This window comes from Moschus berezovskii, chromosome 7 (genome assembly GCF_049115385.1).
Source record: "Moschus berezovskii isolate FMDL1 chromosome 7, NW_MosBer_1.0, whole genome shotgun sequence".
Taxonomy (NCBI): Eukaryota; Metazoa; Chordata; class Mammalia; order Artiodactyla; family Moschidae; genus Moschus; species Moschus berezovskii.
The window spans coordinates 82413275-82431806 of record NC_142466.1 but is presented as its reverse complement, the minus strand read 5'-3'; positions in this window follow the sequence as shown (position 1 = coordinate 82431806).

The following is an 18532-nucleotide window of genomic DNA, read 5'->3' as shown; positions in this document are numbered from 1 at the left end:
TTGAACCCAGGTCTCCTGCATTGTAGGAGATTTTTTACCAGCTGAGCCACTGGTGAAAGTTGCACAGTCATGTCCGACTCTTTGCGACCCCATGGACTATACATACAGTCCATGGAATTCTCTAGGCCAGAATACCGGAGTGGGTAGTCTTTCCTTTCTCCAGGGGATCTTCCCAACCCAGGGATTGAACCCAGGTCTCCTGCATTGCAGGCAGGTTCTCTATCAGCTGAGCCACAAGGGAAGCCCTTATGAGAACTGCCAATAAGAAAAAAAAGTTTTTCCTCTAACTTTCTCAGCTCTTCTGACTGGTCTAAAAGTTAAATTGACATGAGACAAACTAACAGGAGAAAATCAAATGTAATCACTTAGGTTCAAGAAATCCACATTAACATGAGAGATTCCAAAGACACGCAAAAATAGCATATATATGTATGTCATTCTGGGCTAAAGAGAAGGGAGCGCTGCCCGGGACTTCAAAGGGAAGGAAGGCAATTTATAGAAGATGAAAAAAGAACAAATGTTTGGTGAACAAATGTTTGGTAAACAAATGTTTGCTGGGCCATGTAGAAACAATGGGACACAGAGAAGAATTTTAACAAACAGACTTTGCCAGTTTCCGCCCCGCGTACCACACCTAGTTTGTATTATACTGTAGATATCGCTGGTGGTGGCTCTCTTCCTGAAGAAGTCTTTCTCTTTGAATTCTTTTTAGACAGTTAGCAGGGAGGTGAAAAGAAAACACTTCTCGAGTCTTTTGTTTCTTCCTCTTGCCAAAGAGGCATATTCTGGGGTGGCAAATTTTGCTCCCCTACAGAACATAGCACAGGGTTGTGAGAACATACAAACTGAGAACTGAAGGATGGGACAGGAGTTGGGTAGAAGAAGAGGGGAATTAGGATGTAGAGGAGGGAAAGCGTCCTAGGCAGGAAGAAGAGCGTTGAGTGGTGACAACACCATCATGAACCAGCATCCTCTGGAACAAAGGAAAGCTCCTTTCCTAAAGCAAAGCTCCAGCTGAGTTAGACCAGCTGAGGGGCCTGGTATCTAACCTCCCCCCATTTTGGGCCCTAGCTATTACATTAGAAAGAGGTTCTTTCCTCTCCCTGGAAGCAACCTACCAGGGACCATTCCCTCCTGTCCAGACTCTTCTACTCTTTATTGAACTATTGCATGGGGAGAAACACAAAACAGTTCCAAAAAGGTTTGACGCTGAATACGATCTGTATATGCATTCTTCCCTTTCATTCATGCTCCTTTTGGCAGAGAATGTAACTTTTATCCTAATAGCCTTTATGCCTACCTTCCTTACTCCTATGTTGGGGGCAGCATGTATCTGGGTAATAAAAACACATTTCCCAACCTTCCTTGCAAATGGGAATGGCTAATGAGAAGTCAGTGGAAGTGACTGGTTGGGGTTTTGAGAAAGCTATTCAAAGGAATAAACTATCGGGGTCCAGCCCCGATATGACCCAGGGTATCCTCGGGATGAACGGCGTCGGCGTTAGAGAGAGAGAGAGAGAGAGACAGGGGCTGATGATTCCTTGGTTTACGCTGGAAACCAATAAAACCCCAGCACGGGGCTTGCTCTGTTTACGTAGGCCGCAGGCGCCCTCTCGAATCACTTGAGGCACCCCACCAGGGCACCCCCTCGAGTGGGTCTTAGAAGCCCAGGCAGATAAGTAAACTCAGAGGGCCCAGTGCTCCAAGGATCTCAACCAGAAAAAGGAGAATAGAGAAAAGGATGGAAAAAGAGAAAGAACGACACGGGGAGACCAAGCTTCAGTGAGCAAGGCCCCAAACTTTATTTTCCAGTGCTGCTTTTATACCCTAAGTTATGCACATAAGAAACAAAGAAAGGGAGGTAGAGTCATGCCAAAATCGCGTGGGGTCAGCAGTCTTGACCCTTATCAGGATCAGGGCTTATTTGTGTGTCTTTTGATAAAAGTTTTAGGTGGTTTACATCCTCTTCTGGCCAGGGGGCCTGCTAACAGTTTATGGCCCTCTCTCCTAACAATAGGTTAGTTAGCAAGTAAAAGACTTTTCTTTTAAGGTGACTTTCCTAAAGTTAGGTGGTAGACACATAACAAAGTTACATTCCTATAAGGCACCGGTGTAGTGAGCTGCAAGAAAGGAATTTATTAACTTAAGATCTGATGTGGTTAAATCAAAGGGTTAATATATTTCCAAGGATACAATAGAGGAAACTGCAGCAAGCATTGATTCAACAATGAAATCTTTTCTAGTACTATTCTAGTGATTTTAACTTCTTCAACAGATTCCTGCATTTTAGGAGCCCGGACAAACTTGTCATGCAAGTTAGAAAGCTATCAGAGGGGCTTGGATTGGAACACTCCTATTAAACCGAGGAGAACTTTTAAACTACAGCTCTGAATTAATGTTTTCAGAGAAAGGTGGTTGGGGGGAAGCCCCTGTAAGTATTAGAGGACTTGGTAAGAGGCGTAATATAGTAAAGCAGTCAGACTCCGGTTTTCTTTGGGGTAGATGCTCAGGTAAGTCCAGGGGGCTCCTCGAGCCCTGATTAGCCTTTGCCCGTCAGGCCTCTTCCCCAGTTGACCTTTGCCACAGGTAGGATTTCCCTCGCTGGCTCCCGGCAATAAACTTAGTAAGCTCTCCGTTTCACTTTCCCCCTATTCTTCCTTCTTTGTCCCTGGGACATGAATTTGATGGGTGGAGCTCTGACAGCCATTTTTCATGCATGAGGTGATCTTGAAGATTGATGTCATGTACCAAGGATGGCAGAGCAGATGACTGATTTCAGCTTCTGAGACCTTCTACAGTCCCCATACCAACTTGGCCTGCCTGAAGACAGTTTATCATGTAAGAGGAAAATAAGTCCCTACCTTATATTCGTGCCTGCATGCTCAGTCGTGTTCTACTTTTTGCAACCCTATGGATTGTAGCCAGCCAAGCTTCTATGTCTATAGGATTTTCCGGCAAGAATACTGGACTATATTGCCATTCCCTCCTCCAGGGGATCTTCCTGACCCAGGGACTGAATGCAAGTCTTCTGTGTCTCCTGCATTGGCAAGTGGATTCTTTACCACTGAGCCACCTGGGAATACATCTTATATAGGCCATAGATGTTTTGAATCTCTTACCAGTGACTGGACAAAATTCTTCACTGGTAAAACTCTGAAAGTCCTCTCATAATTCAATTTTTCTCCACTAAATAGTCCTCAAGTCATCCATTCATTTATTCACTCAAACACTCTCTGATTGAAAATAACCCCATATTCTAGAATCAGATGAGATTTATGTGGGTATGTGAGCATGTGTGTGATCAGTCGTGTCCGACTCTTAGCGACCCTATGGACTTTAGCCCATCAGGCTCCTCTGTCCATGGGATTCTCCAGGCAAGAATACTGGAGTGGATTGCCATTTTCTCCTTCAGGGGATCTTCCTGACCCAGGGATCAAACTCACATCTCCTGTATCTTCTGAATTGCAGGCAGATTCTTTAACACTGAACCAACTGGGAATACACCATGGATATATAAAGGCGTTGTATATAAAAGGGCATTGTAAATACCAAAGCATTAAACATATATTGGATTTTGTTATTAAATATTTTAATATTGTGATTTGTTGTTGCTCAATTAAGGAGATTCTAGCATATAGCAATTTGGAGACTGCTACTTGCCTAGAAAATCCCATGGATGGAGGAGCCTGGTACGCTGCAGTCCGTGGGGTCGCTAAGGGTCAGACATGACTGAGCAACTTCACTTTCACTTTTCACTTTCACACACTGGAGAAGGAAATGGCAACCCATTCCAATGTTCTTGCCTGGAGAATCCCAGGGACGGGGGAGCCTGGTGGGCTTCCGTCTACGGGGTCACACAGAGTCGGACACGACTGAAGTGACTCAGCAGCAGCAGCAGCAACACACTAATTCTGGGAGAAATATCAATAACCTCAGATATGCAGATGACACCACCCTTATGGCAGAAAGTGAAGAGGAACTCAAAAGCCTCTTGATGAAAGTGAAAGAGGAAAGTGAAAAGGTTGGCTTGAAGCTCAACACTCAGAAAACAAAGATCATGGCATCTGGTCCCATCACTTCATGGGAAATAGATGGAAAAACAGTGGAGACAGTGTCAGACTTTATTTTTTGGGGCTCCAAAATCACTGCAGATGCTGATTGCAGCCATGAAATTAAAAGACGCTTACTCCTTGGAAGGAAAGTTATGACCAACCCAGATAGTATATTAAAGAGCAGAGACATTACTTTGCCAACCAAGGTCCATCTAGTCAAGGCTATGGTTTTTCCCGTGGTCATGTATGGATGTGAGAGTTGGACTGTGAAGAAAGCCGATCGCCGAAGAATTGATGCTTTTGAACTGTGGTGCTGGAGAAGAATCTTGAGAGTCCCTTGTACTGCAAGGAAATCCAACCAGTCCATTCTAAAGGAGATCAGTCCTGGGTGTTCATTGGAAGGACTGATGCTGAAGCTGAAACTGCAATACTTTGGCCACCTCATGCAACGAGCTGACTCACTGGAAAATACTCTTATGCTGGGAAAGGTTGGGGGCGGGAGGAGAAGGGGACGACGAAGAATGAGATGGCTGGATGGCATCACCAACTCTATGGACATGAGTTTGAGTGAACTCCGGGAGTTGGTGATGGACAGGGAGGCCTGGTGTGCTGTGATTCATGGGGTCGCAGAGAGTCGGACACGACTGAGCGACTGAACTGAACTGAACTGAACACACTAATTCTAGTGTGTAGCAATTTGCTAGAGGGAAATTCCCATTGTTAAGTGATGGGAAACTCCCGTTAAGTGGTATGAAATTCAGTGCTATTTCACGTTGTAAATAAAAGAAGCAGTTCAATTCAGTCACTCACTCGTGTCCGACTCTTTGCGACCCCATGAACTGCAGCATGCCAGGCTTCCCTGTCCATCACCAACTCCTGGAACTTGCTCAAACTCATGTCCATCGAGTCACTGATGCCATCCAACCATTTCATCTTCTGCCGTCCCCTTCTCCTCCTGCCTTTTATCTTGCCCAATATCAGGGTCTTTTCCAACGAATCAGTTCTTCCCATCAGGTGGCCAAAGTATTGGAGCTTCAGCATCAGCATCAGTCCTTCCAATGAATATTCAGGACTGATTTCCTTTAGGATTACTGGTTTGGTCTCCCTGCAGTCCAAGAGATTCTCAAGAATCTTCTCCAACACCACAGTTCAAAAGCATCAATTCTTCGGTGCTCAGCTTTTTTTATGGTCCAGTTCTCACATCCATATATGACTACTGGAAAAACCATAGCTTTGACTAGATGAACCTTTGTTGGCAAAGTAATGTCTCTGCTTTTTAATATGCTTTCTAGGTTCGTCATAGCTTTTCTTCCTAGGAGCAAGTGTCTTTTAATTTCATGGCTGCAGTCACCATCTGCAGTGATTCTGGAGCCCAAGAAAACAAAGTCTGTCACTTTTTCCATTGTTTCCCCATATATTTGCCGTGGAGTGATGGGACCAGATGCCATGATCTTCATTTTTTGAATGTTCAGTTTTAAGCCAACTCTTTCACTCTCCTCTTTCACTTTCATCAAGAGGCTCTTCAGTTCCTCTTCCCTTTCTGCTATAAGGGTGGTGTCACCTGCATATCTAAGGTTATTGATATTTCTCCTGGAAATCTTGATTCCAGCTTGTGCTTCATCCAGCCCAGTATTTTGCATGATGTACTCTGCACGTAAGTTAAATATACAGCCTTGACATATTCCTTTTTCTATTCGGAACCAGTCTGTTGTTCCATGCCAGTTCTAAGTGTTGCTTCTTGATCTGTAAACAGATTTCTCAGGAGGCAGGTAAGGTGGTCTAGTATTCCCACCTCTTTAAGAATTTTCCAGTTTGTTGTGATCCACACAGTCAAAGGATTTGGCATAGTCAATAAAACAGAAGTAGATGTTTTTCTGGAATTCTCTTGCTTTTTCTATGATCCAACATATGTTGGTAATTTGATCTCTTACAGTCTGTGGAATTCTCCAGGCCAGAATACTAGAGTGGGTAGCCTTTCCCTTCTCCAGGGGATCTTCCCAACCCAGGAATCAAACCCAGGACTCTCGCATTGCAGGCAGATTCTTTACCAGTGAGCCATCAGGGAGGCCCATAAAAAAAGCAAGGGGAAACCTAATGCAAGTGCTTCTCGCACTTTAAATTGCACAAGAAATACTTTAGAATCTTCTTAAAATGCTGATTCAGACTCAGAGAGGCATGAGATTCTGCATTTCTCATAAGCTCCTGATGAGGCCACTTACTGCCCTGGACCTTTGAATAGCAGGGACCTGGGAGATATTTGGGCTTCCCAGGTGGCACTAATGGTAAAAAAAAAAAAAAAAAAAAAAACACCTGGGTGCCAATGTGGGAGATGCAAGAAACATGGGTTTGACCCCTGGGTTGGGAAGATACCCTGGAGGAGGGCATGGCAACCCACTCCAGTGTTCTTGCCTGGAGAATGCCATGGACATAGAGTCACAAAGAGTCGGACATGACAGAAGCAACTTAGCATGCATGCAGGAGATCTTTCTCCATTCTGGGGAAAGAAATGATGAGAGAGGAGAAAGGAAAGATGAGAGCAGAGAGGAGAGCATTTCAGAAAATGGGGAACAGGTTCTTTTAGTGGCTTTATTTTCAAGCAGATTGGCAACTTAATAAAAGCTAGGAACTGTGCAGACCTTATTTCATTGAAGTCTTAAAACCATATATAAGAGGAATTCTAATTCTTAGTCTGCAGATGAGAAAGCAGGAAGCTCAGAGAAGTTAAGGGCTGTGATCAAAGGCAAACAGCAGGTAGTGGCAGGGATGGGATTGCCACAGAGGTTTTTCAGAGGCCAGAGCCCAGGTTTCTTTGCAGGCCCTGTGCTAAAATTCCAGGGTAGGGGAGGGGGATCTCTTCCTTTTGCTAAATTCTTTCTCCTCACCTAGAGAAGAGGGGAGGACACGGCTGCCCTACGGAACAAGTCCCCCAGTATTTGTACATTTGGCTTGGCTCTAATCTATCTGAAAGGCGTTTGTGGCAGCTAAACTGTGTATTTTTTGAACACTGGGGGTGTTGGTAGTGGGAAGGGTGGGGCGTGAGGGTCCGGTAGGGTGTTCATAAGTCTTGCTGGACAGTTTCCACTTCATAAGCCCGGTCTCCTTTCTGGAGGTTGCCATGGTCCAGAGCAGCAGGAATAAGTCCTGGGAGGAGGAGGCCACAGAGGTGAGAGCAAACCCTCCTCCGGTTCTCACCCGTGGGACCCTTGCTTTCTTCCTGGATGCCTTTGAGGGACGAATAAACCTGACAACTTAGCCGAGCAATCAGCAAGCCAGCAAATGCCAGGCCCCAGTGAGGAGCTTTGTGTCCTCCCAAGAGAGGAGATAAATGGGCAGTTTGTGTCCCCATAAAGGTCCCACCATACAGTGTGGAACTTCTGTCATAGGTTCCCCCTCACACTGCTGTCTCCCAGGACTTGGGTATAAATCCTAGCCATGTCCTTGTCCAGTTTCCCACAGTGACTAGTCTTTGTCTAATTTTACCACCGTGGGGAGCTGGGGAGGGCTTCTTGCACAATAAATCTTTCACCAGCACAGTGGTTTTATCATTAGAGAGGACGATGCTAAAAGAAGAGTAGGACTTCCCTGGTGGTGCAGTGGATAAGAATCTGTGTGCCAGTGTCGGGGACACAGGTTCAATCCCTGGTCTGGGAAGATTTCCACATGCCGAGAAGCAATTAAGCCAATGTGCAGAAACTACTGAAGCCCAATGCCCTATCCTGTGCTCCGCACAAAAGAAGTCACCAGAGAGAAGCCCAAGTGCTGCAATGAAGCATAATATCCCTTGCTTGCTGTAACTGGAGAAAGCCTGCACAAAGCAATGACGACCCGACGCAGCCAAATAAATTAATAAAATTAAAAAATAAAAAAAAGAAGAGCAGATGTAAGTGGCTAATGTATGATGAAAAGGAAGGGCTCAAGGTGACAAGAAAGGGATAAGCCTGGGATCACAGAGCAGAGTTGAGGAGGTGTGAATGAAGAATCATGGAGGCATGCCAGGAACATCCACCTAAGGTCTGATTGCAGAAGAGTGTGGAAGAGCTTCCAGTGAGCAGAGAAACCAGGACATATACTGTGGGTCTCTCTCCTCTTGAAGACAAGCAGTTGTCTGCTTGGATGTTAGCTTTACAGATGTGCCAAGGATGTTGGATGCACTGGTGTCAGGTCTGGAATCCAGCCTTCTGGATGCAGATGGGACAGTCTTCTCATTGGCGTACACCCAGAGACACCCTAGTGCAGAGTGTCTGAAGGGGAAGAATCTACTCTTGCTGAGCCCAAACCATCCTCCAGCCTTATTCCTTTAGGGATGTTTCCTCCTTCCAGGCTCTCTCTCAATGCTCATTTCTGAGACAGCATCAGCATCTCCAGAGCAGTGAAGGTCAGTTAGGCTGCAACACGGAGTGGTAGTGGAGAGCCCAGATTATCCTCACTCTGGCTGGTCTAGTCCTAGAAACAGAGGAAGGCAAGGAAAACCCTCCCGGGAGCCCCTGGCCTCTGCTGTCTCCTGGTCACCACTATCTTTGGGGCCAGGCTACTCTACAGGGTTGACAATGCTTGCTGCCTCCACTTTCTTGATTCTCATTCTTCCAGCACTCTATAGTGTAGCTTCTGTCCCACCCTACCCCAACCCACTGCAACTGCTCCTACCAATGCCATCAGCAATCTGAGGCCAAATCCAGGGGCCACCTCCCAGTTCTTAATTTTTCTTTGACTTCTCATTTACTTGATGACAATCATTTCTGCTTGAGAAATCTCAACTTGAGGGCTTCCTAATTAGGGATCCATGAGTCCCTAGATTGTCTTTAGGAAGAAACAATGTGCAGTCCCTACAATTTTTATACAAAGTTTGCACACAACTGCATTTTTCTAGGGAGGATGGTCCAGGGCATTCATTGAATTCTCAAAAATGATCAATGATCTGCCAAAATGTTAAGAACCAGTGGCCTTGAAATCTGTAGCGGTTAGAACTAGGTTCTGCCAGGAGTGATCCAAGATAGCAAAGATCAATTTGATCTTCTTGCAAACAGAGTCAGTCAGCAGAGCTGGAGGAGTTACTCTTCCTAGGTCTGCCAACACCAGGTGTAATAGTCCAAGGTGGTGCTCCAAATAGCATGTTGGAGGGAGGGACAAAGAAGAACATAAAGGACATGCATCTGCTGTCTCTTAGGGAGTCTCAGGAGCTACTGTATGATCCTTTCACTTTTGCATTATTGGCCCAAACTTAATTACATGAGTCATATCTATCTGTAGAGAGGCTGGGAAATGTTATTCTGAACAGTCTCTTGCAATGGATGAAGGGGAGAAAAGATACTGAGGGGCAGATATCAGCCCCTGTCAGAGCTTCTGTGACATCACCAGTGGTTGATACTGTGGACTGATTCACACATTAAAGCTGGGAAGCCACACTACCTAGACTCCCTTAAAGCTGGCATCCCAAATGTGATTTAGGAATTGCCAATTAAATGGACTTGCACAAGACTTGAACCTGGAACCAAACTAAGGGGGGAGAAGGAGCCGGTGAGGTATCAATTTTGCAGAAGTGGATGATGGCAAACTTGTTTCATGGTCACCATCTTCCTGGGTCAGCAGCTTCCTGTCGTGGCTTCTTTCTTGATCTTGAAGACAGAGGCATGGTGATCCTGAGGGCTTACAGTCGTCTCTGGAAGCTCCATTTAAGTCTACTCTTCCAGGCCTTCCACCAGCAACACTGTGAGCTGAAGCATCTCAAATTTCAATGTTCATATTGGCCTGAGGGTCCAGCTAAAGGGTAGAGTCTGATTCAGTAGATCTGGAGTGAGATCTCAGATTCTGCATTCCTAACAAGCTCCTGTGTAATGTCTGATGGTTAGGATGGATTTTTTTTTTTTTGCTGCAGGATTTTTAACTCCTGACTAGGGATTGAAACCGGGCCCTCAGCAGTGAAAGTGAGGACTGCCAGGGAACTAGGATGGATTTTTAGTAGCTCAGTCCAAATGTGTCCTCTGATAACCTACATCTGATCATAATTTCCTTTCTTCTTTGCCTGCTGAATGATGGTTTCTGATTTTAATTCTGTGGCTGATTCTTCCTTGTCTCTTTTAAGGGATCTTCTTGCTGTGTTTGTTCCTTTATATCGGTGTTTCCCAAGACTCTGGCTTAGAGGGCGTCCTACAGACTCCTTTTGCATGATCCCCTTCATTCTCCAGACTTCAATAAGTATTTGTATGTTTCTCAAATCTTTATTTCCAATTTGTACTCTTCCCTGAGTCCAGATTCCAGTACCCACAACTTACCAAAATTGAGTTCTACAGACAAATAGGACATGAAAGAAAGCCTCTATGGTCAAATAAGTTTGGAAAATACTGGGTTAAATAAAATTAAATGGACTATTTTGCTGAGGAGCTCCTAGAACAGTTAATGTGCTAAAAGGCATTGCAAACATTTAAGAGGTGGTATGTATTTCTTAAACTTATTTGACATCTGTATAGGACATAATCAGTACATTTCCTCAGATTCTCCCAGTCCTGCCTGAGCCCTGAACACCTGACTTTTTGCTGAACTATTTCACTGTAGCCAATGGTGTAGTTCTGTGGCCAACCAGCCGCTCCTCCTTGTGTCTTGCATTGTTTTCCATCCCACTCCACTTCCCTTTGATATCATTCTTGAGGCTTTGGGTTTGTGCCTTCACAAAAAGCCTGAGCATATAATCTTTGCCTCAGGCTCTGTTTTCTAGGGAACTTGGGCCAGTACAACCTACAACAGACCCCCACACTTTTTCTTGGAATATTAATATCTCCCAGAACTTGGGTTCCTAGAACACACTTGGGAAATTCAAGTTGGTTATCTTTCCCTGTATATCTGCAGGCACCCGAGACTCAGCGCGTCCGAGTCTGAATCAATGTTTTCCTTTATATCTGTTTCTCGTCTGGTCTTTTCTGGCTTAGTGACTGCGCCACATTTGCCCACCATGCGAGTAACCTGGGTGTTGTTCTTGACTTCTTTTCTGCTTCCGTCCAATCTGTTCACCCTCTCTTGCTTCCTCCTTTCTTCTTCTCATCTGGCTAATGAATGATTATTTGTCCTTTTAAAAAAGTATTATTTTTGGCTGTGCTGGGTCTTCATTTCTGTGTACAGGCTTTCTCTAGTTGCAAAGAGCAGGGGCTATTCTGTAATTGCAGTGTACCACCTCCTCACTGCAGTGGCTTCTCTTGTTGCAGAGCACAAACCCTAAAGGGTGAGGGCTTCAGTAGTTGTAGGGCTTAGTTTCCCCAAGGCATGTGGAATCTTCCAGAACCAGGGATGGAAACTGTGTCTCCTGCATAACTACTGGACCACCAGGAAGTCCAACAATTACTCCTTGTTCTTAAAGAGACAGTGTAGGTACCATCTTCTTACCCTGTCTCCTCAGCCTGGTGGGGTCTGGGTGATGTACCACTCTGAGTTCTCAGAAGCCTCTGAAATTGTCTCTCTTACGGCATTTATCACACTGTATGGTACTTGATCTTTTAAAAATGAACCTGTCTCTCCTGACCACCATCTTTGGTATCTTATTCAATTCTTAATCCCTAGCACCTAGGATAGAGTACTTACTGATTTATTGATAGATGGGAGTGGGTGAGGACTTCCCTGGTGGCTCAGCAGTAAAGAATCTGCCTGCAATGCAGGATTTGTGGGTTTGATCCTTGAGCTGGGAAGATCCCCTGGAAGGCACAGCAACCCACTTCAGTATTCTTGCTTGGAGAATCCCATGGACAGAGGAGTCTGGCAGGCCACGGTTCATAGGGTCGCAAAGAGTTGGACACAACTGAAGCAACTTAACACATACGCATGCGTGGGAGTGGATGAGGCAGGAGGGAGAAAGATAACTCCAACTTGTAAGCCTTCCAAAGGAAGAAAAATAATTTCCGCTCTACCTTTCTGAGTTCTTTGCTGAGATCTCTGCAGTAAAACACAGATTAACAAGAGAAAAGCAAAGAGAAGTCTACTAACATGTATACCTTGTGCATATATGGGAGATGTCCAAGAGAAAATGAGTAACTCTGAGTTGGCTTAGAATTCAGGATTAAATACCATCTGAGTAGAGGAAGAAGAGTGAGGATGTTAGGACTCTCTGCTGCTGCTGCTGCTGCTGCTAAGTTGCTTCAGTCGTGTCCGACTCTGTGCGACCCCATAGACCGCAGACCACCAGGCTCCCCCATCCCTGGGATTCTCCAGGCAAGAACACTGGAGTGGGTTGCCATTTCCTTCTCCAATGCATGAAAGTGAAAAGTGAAAGTGAAGTCGCTCAGTCGTGTCCGACTCTTAGTGACCCCACAGACTGCAGCCCACCAGGCTCCTCTGTCCCTGGGATTTTCCAAACAAGAGGACTGGAGTGGGGTGCCATTGCTTTCTCCAGTTAGGATTCTCAGGGAAGAGGAAATGATTTTTTAGGAAAGATTAATTGGCTCTTCAAAGACTAGATGGAAGATATGATAGTTTGTGACCAAGTTTGTCTGCGTGTTGTGTCAACTTCTAGCTTCCTCTTCTGTGATAAGTCAATCTCCCTGGGTTAATGATGCCTCTAGGGAGGATATTTATAATAAACGAGTTCCTTTTGGAAGATCTATCTTTAGGCAGATAAGTGGGGTTCAGAGAAAGCTCTACCTGCATTTGCCACTTTTCAAGTGCCTATAGCTCCAAATAGTACACCAAAGCAGCATATTTTGGGATGGCATGTCTTGAACTCCTGCAGTCATCTTTTGGGGTGGAATATTCTGCTACCCTAATGACCCATCTTTGAAAATTCCCCAAGTTTCATGGTTTAGAAGCTGAGTTGGTAGATCTCACTGAACCAGTCTCTTAATCTTGAGAATAGGTCAGTTCAGTTAAACAATAGTGCATTCCAGGAAGTGATATTGCAGGTGGGACCCTACCAAAGTTAGAATGTATATGGTATAAGTGAGCAGGTATTTGATAAGAGGCATTTCTTTGGAAACAAAACAAATAATGGTTGGAGCACACTGTAAGTCAGTTTCCGAGTCCAGAGGGCAGCCCTGAGAATATTTCTATATATTGGTCTGGAAGCACCTTTTGAAGTTTAATATTAATATTTTTGATGATGTCATTGGGTGTTCTGGTGAACTTTCTGAGTGACCTAGACAGCAACAGACATGAAGGTTGTCCATACATGATCTGTTGTGGTGATTTCTCTGAGGTTTATATCAAGTCGTCCAGCTTCAGCTTCCAGGGCTTTGGGAAAAGGGCAGGTTTGTCTTTAGGGATTTCAGTCAGAAGGGTGAAAGAAAATTGCAAGCATTAGTTTGGAGAACTTTAGTCAGATATCAGAGAAAACTAGAATTTAAGATCCAGTCCAGTTTGCTAGAACCTCATATCCACAAAAACGTGTTATAATTTTCTATTGAAACAATCTTTTGCTGTACAATCACCCCCATTTCTAGAAAATATAATCACAGAAAAGCAAATTTGTTCACAAAACAAGTTTGGACTTACAAAACTTGACCTGATTATTTACATAAGAGCAGCAAGAATAGCAATTGACTATGTTCAGTTCAGTTCAGTTCAGTTCAGTCGCTCAGTCGTGTCCGACTCTTTGCGACCCCATGAATCACAGCACGCCAGGCCTCCCTGTCCATCACCAACTCTCGGAATTCACTCAAACTCATGTCCATCGAGTTGGTGATGCCATCCAGCCATCTCATTCTCTGTCGTCCCCATCATTAAAAAGCAGAGACATTACTTTGCCAACCAAGGTCCGTCTAGTCAAGGCTATGGTTTTTCCCGTGGTCATGTATGGATGTGAGAGTTGGACTGTGAAGAAAGCTGATCGCTGAAGAATTGATGCTTTTGAACTGTGGTGCTGGAGAAGACTCTTGAGAGTCCCTTGGACTGCAAGGAGATCCAACCAGTCCATTCTAAAGGAGATCAATCCTGGGTGTTCATTGGAAGGACTGATGCTAAAGTTGAAACTCCAATTGACCATGTAGGCGCTTTTAAAACCTGCTTTGTTGGAACTTTCATAAGGAATCTCAGATTGGACTTTTAAAAGACTTTCAAGGCTAGGAAGCCAAACCAAGAACTCATTGTCAGAGTTCACATGCATATCTACACATTTGGGTTAATTCCTCTCTGCTCAAATTCCCGCCCCCCCAAAAATATACTGAGATTCCTGGGACTGGTAGGAAGTGATCTTCCTTACTCACTTGGTAAGGCTGGAAAACCTAAAGTCAAAGAACCAGGAAGTTTCTTAGAAGGGGCTTAATAAGCATTGGCTCTGTAAAGTCAAGCTTACTTCCTTAAAGCTGTCTGGTCATATCTCATTCTACGTACATCATTCTCCAATTTGATATCCCAGTCAAGCCTTAGTAATATAACCATTTCCAACTGTGTCCTGTCACAAGAAGAACAGATTCTTCTCCAATTTACGCAAATAGCTATATTGTTGTGAAAATAAGAATACACATTAAGAGTATGAATTGTGGAGGGATCAGATAGGGAGAAAAGATAAATGCTTCAATTCTGTTTATGAAAGTGTACTATACCAAATTGCACTAAGTCACAGATAGCTTAAGAGAAAAAAGCTTTCTTAAATCTAGAAAACAGAGCATGAAAGAACTAGCAAAATTTCAAACAAAAAGTAACACAAACTGTAGTTGTGCTCATCAGTTTATTCAGTTCCCTATGATTAAATCTTATTTCGCTTGATCTTGAGCTACTAGTTTTATGAATCATTCTGTTTTTCCATTACAGTTTTGGAAATTCTTACCCAGTTTAATGATATGATCTTAAAGTTATTGGAAACTGATATCCTAGCATACTTATCAGAGTCCTTTCCATGAATCTGAAGACGGAGAGTTTTTGCATCATAGCTACTTGCAAAAGCTTTCAGGAAACATCAGAGTAAAACAATAACTGTCTGAGACTGACAAAATGACCATGGTTAAAAACTTGATGAAGGTTCATTTAAGCTCAACTGACAAGGAAATTTGGTGATTTCTGTGTTGTACAACAGTTTAGGATGATAAGTAGAGTTATGACTGATAACATTTTATGAGGATGTATCAGATTCTAGGAAGTTCATATACTTTCTGGAACACACACTAATAATATACATCCTTACAAATATAACTTAGGAAAGTTAAACATTACTTCCTTAAAAAAAAAAAAGAACTCTATTTTGTATTGGCATGTAGCCAATTAACAACGTTGTGAGCTTCAGATGAACAGTAAAAGGACTGAGCCATACATATACATCTATCCTGCTCCTGCTGCTAAGTCGCTTCAGTTGTGTCCGACTCTGTGCGACCCCATAGACGGCAGCCCACCAGGCTCCCCTGTCCCTGGGATTTTCCAGGCAAGAACACTAGAGTGGGTTGCCATTTCCTTCTCCAATGCATGAAAGTGAAAAGTGAAAGTGAAGTCGCTCAGTTGTGTCTGACTCTGTGCGACCCTATGGACAGCAGCCCACCAGGTTCCTCTGACCACGGGATTCTCTAGGCAAGAATACTGTAGTTGGTTGCCATTTCCTTCTCCATTCTCCCCCAAATTCCCCTCCCATCTGGACTGCCACATAACACTGAGCAGAGAGCTTCTATGTGCTATACAATAGGTCCTTGTTGGTTATCTATTTTAAATATAGCAGTGTGTACATGTCCATCCCAGACTCCCTAGCTATCCCTTCTCCCAATCTTTCTCCCCAGCCACCATAAGTTCATTATTTAAGACTGTGAGTCTCTTTCAGAGTTAAACATTACTTTTTACTTGACAATATTTCCCATTAAATTAACATAGTGTATAAGCCTAATTAGTTTAACATCTGTCTTTTTATAAGGAGAGAGAACAATCTTTTGAAAAGTTCCTGGGGCCCTTTTGTTGTTTAGTCACTCAGTCATGCATAACTCTTTGCAATCCCCCAGACTGCAGAATACCAGGCTTCCCTGTCCTTCACTATCTCTCAGAGTTTACTTAAACTCATGTCCATTGAGTTGGTAATGCTATCCTACCAGCTCGCCCTCTGTCATCCTCTTCTCCTCCTGCCTTTAATCTTTCCCAGCATCAGGGTCTTTTCTAATGACTTGGCTCTTCACATCTGGTGGCCAAAGTATTGGAGATTCAGCTTCAGCATCAGTCCTTCCAATGAATATTCAGGGTTGATTTCCTTTAGGATTGACTGGTTTGATTTCCGTGCAGTCCAAGGAACTCTCAAGAGTCTTCTCCAGCATCACAGTTCAAAGGCATTGATTCTTTGGCACTCAGCCTTCTTTATTGTCCAGTTTTCACATCTGTACATGTACTACAGGAAAAACCATAGCTTTGACTATATGGACAGTTGTTGGCAAAGTAATGTCTGTGCTTTTCAATACACTGATTAGGTTTGTCATAGCTTTTCTTCTAAGGAGTAAGCATCTTTTAATTTCATAGTAGCAGTCACTGTCCGTAGTGATTTTGGAGCCCAAGAAAATAAAGTCAGTCACTGTTTCCATCGTTTCTCCATCTATTTGCAATGGAGTGATCTTAGTTTTTTGAATGTTGAGTTTTAAGCCAGCTTTTTCACTCTCCTCTTTCACCTCATCAAGAGGCTCTTTAATTCCTCTTCACTTTCTGCCTTTCAGTTCAGTTCAGTTCAGTTCAGTTGCTCAGTCGTGTCCGACTCTCCGCGACCCCATGAATCACAGCACGCCAGGCCTCCCTGTCCATCACCAACTCCCAGAGTTCACTCAAACTCATGTCCATCGATTAGGGTGGTGTCATTTGTGTATCTGAAGTATTGATATTTCTCCCTGTAATCTTGATTCCAGGTTGTGCTTCACCCAGTCCAGCATTTCACATGATGTACTCTGTATATAAGTTAAATAATCGGGGGCCCTCTGGGAAATCTCAAAGTTAGTTCAAGGTCAAAAAGACTTCATTTAGAATTTGATTTCTGGTAAGTTTTTCAAACTTTTTAAGAGATTAAAAAGAGGCAGCAAGAATACACAGAAGAACTGTACAAAAATGACCCAGATAACCATGATGGTGTGGTCACTCACCTAGAGCCAGACATCCTGGAATCTGAAGTCAAGTGGGTCTTAGAAAGCATTACTACAAACAAGGCTAGTGGACTGGAAAAGGTCAGTTTTCATTCCAATCCCAAAGAAGGGCAGTGCCAAAGAATGTACAAGCTACTATACAGTTGCAATCATTTCACTTGTTAGTAATGTTATGCTCAAAATCCTTCAAGCTAGACTTCAGCAGCATGTGAACTGAGAACTTCCAGATGTGCAGGCTGAGTTTAGAAAAGGCAGAGGAGCCAGAGATCAAATTGCCAACATCTGTTGGATCATAGAGAAAGCAAGGGAATTTCAAAAAAACATCTAATTATGCATCATTGACTAACTAAAGTCTTTGATTGTGTGGATCACAACAAACTATGGAAAATTCTTAAAGAGATGGGACTACCAGGCCACCTTACCTGCCTTCTGAGAAACCTGTACGTGGGTCAAGAAGCAACAGTTAGAACCTTACATGGAACAACAGACTGGTTCCAAATTGGAAAAGGAGTATTTCCCAATACAAGGCTGCATTTTAACTTATATGGAGAGTACATCATGCAAAATGCTGGGCTGGGTGAATCACAAGCTAGAATCAAGATTGCTGGGAGAAATATCAACAATCTCAGATATGCAGATGATACCATTCTAATGGCAGAAAACGAAGAGGAACTAAAGAGCCTCTTGATGAAGGTGAAAGAGGAGCGTGAAAAAGCTAACTTAAAACTCAAAATTAAAAAAACTAAGATCATAGCACCCAGTCCCATCACTTCATGGCAAACAGATGGGGAAAAAGTCAAAACAGTGACATATTTTATTTCCTTGGACTCCAAAATCATTGCATATGGTGACAGCAGCCATGAAATTAAAAGACACTTGCTCCTTGGAAGGAGAACTATAACCAACCTAGACAGCATATTAAAAAGCAAAGACTTCACTTTGATGACAAAAGTCTATAAAGTCAAAGCTATGGTTTTTCTAGTAGTCAGGTATGGATGTGAGAGTTGGACCACAAAGAAGGCTGAACACTGAACTGATGCCTCTGAATTGTGGGGAAGACTCTTGAGTCCCTTGGACTGCAAGGAGATCAAAGCAATTCTAAAGGAAATCTACACTAAATATTCATTGAAAGGACTGGTGGTGAAGTTGAAGTTCCAATACTCTGGCCACCTGATTTGAAGAGCTGACTCATTGGAAAAGACCCTGATGCTGGGAAAGATTGAAGGCAAAAGAAGAAGAGGAAGCAGAGAATAAGATGATTAGATAGCATCACCAACTCAGTGGACATGAATTTGAGTCAACTCTGGGAGACAGTGAAGGACAAGAAAGCCTGATGTGCTGAAGTTCATGGGTTGCAAAAAGTCAGACACGACTTAGTGACTGAACTACAAAAACAAGTTTTTCAAAAATATCAAAAGATTTCAAAACACTTGGTTAAATAGTAGCATAGGTCACTGTGAAATAACACTTAGTTAGCCA